Genomic DNA, 3,644 nt, shown 5'->3' on the forward strand with positions numbered 1-3,644 from the left:
TTGCTGATGTTGTTAATGGACAACCACTGCGCTAACCGAGTATTGAAATCGATTTCACTAAAGTCACTTGGACTATCATTATCTATAGATACAGCTTCAGCGACAGGTGAATTTAATTCGATTTCACTCTCAATATTTTTATTATCTAAGATAATTTCCCCTGCATTCCGTCTAACATGCCTCACCTCGCAAATATATTCTCTTCCCTTCCTTTTAGGAGGCATTATTGAATAAAACAAAAATATGTAAAATCACGTTTGTACTTACTTTCCACTTAACTATATGCGTATAATAAATAATTTTTCTAATTTTTAAATAATTTTTCGAACACAGCACTCAACTATTCACTTTCGCGGATATCATTCAACTAAACAATTGTTTTATTTCTTATTTTTGCGCTGCGCATCGATATGACAAATAACGCTACATACGAAATTATTAACCGTTATTTTGTCTGCATTTTGGTCTTTGTCACAAAACACGTGTTGCAAAGCTCATAAGAAAGTATTTTGCGTCACAAAAATTAGCATCGTTATTTGCTTGCTTTCGAGTATTCCTGCAAACATTATGCGAGTGATATGCGGTAAATAAATTTACTATCGCTTTTTGATCGCGTACGAGCTTATTTACAGGTTTTTTGCGATAAAAATAAAGTTTCTATTTTCCTTTGTTCAGATATGAGCTCACTTCTGAGCATTTTGCGAAAGTCTCGCAAATTGATCGAACTTGGTCCGCTGGGAGGCTATGATCGTGTGAATGTATCAGTGTGAGCGGTCAAGGCACGAACCAAATGTATCTGTGTAGGTGTTCGTTTTGTGGAGCGGTAAGCGTGTAAATGTATGAGTGTATGATTGTATGAACGTAGAAAGTTTAACATGTGTAGGTACGAATTTTAAGTTTCTGGATAACGTTCCTTACCACGGCGGTGGCTATAAGAAGGGGAAAAATGAGTCAACGGGTTAAAGTATCATTTTATCAGTGCCAGTGCATGTAAGTGCAAAGTGTTAAATACTTAAAAATCTTTTAAATACACCAAGTTTTTAGTGCGCGCCTCAAACCGAAGTTACAGCCTGTTTGCTAAATCATTTGGCCAGCTAAAGTCTTTTTTTAATTGTGTAGTGCGCGGCGAAAAGTGTATCGCGAACGTTAATGGTTTGCCACCTAGCTCCCGATCCTGACCGTTGCAGTAGAAAGAAACTAAACCGCAACGTGTTACGCAACAGCTAAAAACCAGGTAAGTCTAAAGGTTTCCTTTGGCTTTGGATTTGTTATACTCAGTTGAGCAGAGCTCACAGAGTACAATAACTTTGATTGGATAACGGTTGGTTGTACAGGTATAAAGGAATCGAGATAGATATAAAATTCCATATATCAAAATCATCAGTATCGAAACAAAATTTGATTGAGTCATGTCCGTCCGTCCGTTAACACGATAACTTGAGTAAATTTTGAGATATCTTGATATAATTTGGTATGTAGGTTCCTGGGCACTAATCTCAGATCGCTATTTAAAATGAACGATATCGGACTATAACCACGCCCACTTTTTCGATATCGAAAATTTCGAAAAACAGAAAAAGTGCGATAATTCATTACCAAAGACGGATAAAGCGATGAAACTTGGTACGTGAGTTGAACTTATGACGCCAAATAGAAAATTAGTAAAAGTTTGGACAAGGGGCGTGGCACCGCCCACTTTCAAAAGAAGGTAATTTAAAATTTTGCAAGCTGTAATTTGGCAGTGGTTGAAGATATCATGATGATATTTGGTAGGAACGTTACTCCTATTACTATATGTATGATAAATAAAAATTATCAAAATCAAAAAAAAATTTTTAAGTCAAATTTTAACAAAAAATTTAATATCTTTACAGTATATAAGTAAATTATGTCAACATTCAACTCCAATAATGATATAGTGCAACAAAATACAAAAATAAAAAAAAATTTCAAAATGGGCTTGGCTCCGCCCTTTTTCATTTAATTTGTCTAGGATACTTTTAATGTCCTAAGTCGAACAAAAATTTGCTAATCCTTGTGAAGTTTGGTAGGGCCTTAGAATCTAGGACGATAACTGGTTTCTGTGAAAAAGGGCGAAATCGGTTGAAGCAACGCCCAGTTTTTATACACAGTCGACCGTCTGTCCTTCTGCTCGGCCGTTAATCCGATAACTTGAGCAAAAATCGATATATCTTTACTAAACTCAGTTCACGTACTTATCTGAACTCACTTTGTATTGGTATAAAAATTTACCGAAATCCGACTATATCCACGCCCAATTTTTCGATATCGAAAATTACGAAAAATGAAAAAATGCCATAATGCTATACCAAATACGAAAAAAGGGATGAAACATGGTAATTGGATTGGTTTATTGACGCAAAATATAACTTTAGAAAAAAACTTTGTAAAATGGGTGTGACTCCTACCATATTAAGTAGAAGAAAATGAAAAAGTTCTGTGGGGCGAAACCAAAAGCCGTTGGAATCTTGGCAGGAATACTAATCGTGGTATTATATATATAAATAAATTAGCGGTATCCGACAGATGATGTTCTGGGTCACCCTGGTCCACATTTTGTTCGATATCTCGAAAACGCATTCACATATACAACTAAGTGCCACTCCCTTTTAAAACACTCATTAATACCTTTAATTTGATACCCATATCATACAAACACATTCTAGAGTCACCCCTGGTCCACATTTATCGCGGTATCTCGAAAAGGCGTCCACCTATAGAACTAAGGCCCACTTCTTTTTAAAATACTCATTAAAACCTTTCATTTGATACCCATATCGTAAAAACAAATTCTAGAGTCAACCCTGTTCCACCATTATGGAGATATCTCGAAAAGGCGTCCACCTATAGAACTAAGGCCCACTCCCCCTTAAAATAATCTTTAATACCTTTCATTTGATATACATGTCACACAAACACAACAGCATCAGCAATTTCCCCCACAACAGATTTTCCTTCCCCACTGAAACACCAGAAAGCAATTTTTGCTTTCCTTCATGTTTTGAGTATTCGGGAGTTTTTCTATACGGTGAGGAAGATTCCCGTTCCGACGATAAAAACCATTCTCCCTTATACACATCCACCATTTACCCTCCGGGATTTGCTCAAGGAGTACGTTAACTCAAACGAGGGATCCGTCCCATGGCAAAATGATGTGGCGTTTGTTGAACCATGGTATGTATTAGCAATAGACTTAGGAGATGTACACATTTTGGTTTTTGACAAAAGTAATTCTGTTTCAACTTACCACGTTAAGTTCCAAAACATAACACATTGCAGAGTACCAATAGTCGAAATATAGTTACAGCTTTTTGTCTTAACTTTCAATGTTCGATATGTCAAAATAGGTGGGACTAAAATATATTTCCTACTAATTTTGACAATAAATAGTCCCATGAAGGTAGCGTGTACTTTTTATCTAAATTTTTTAATTGCAGTATAAGTTTTACGTTTCTATATGTCTTGATAGTCATTGAAATATGTAAGTAAAATTGGGGTTTCATCAATATTCTGAAAAACTATATCATGTTTTGTTATGGAACTCGTCATTTAGATTTATTTAGTAAATTCATTTTTATACTCAGTTGAGCAGAGCTCACAGAGTATATTAAGTTTGATTGGAT

The sequence above is a fragment of the Eurosta solidaginis genome, chromosome X (assembly GCF_040869045.1).
Source record: "Eurosta solidaginis isolate ZX-2024a chromosome X, ASM4086904v1, whole genome shotgun sequence".
Taxonomy (NCBI): Eukaryota; Metazoa; Arthropoda; class Insecta; order Diptera; family Tephritidae; genus Eurosta; species Eurosta solidaginis.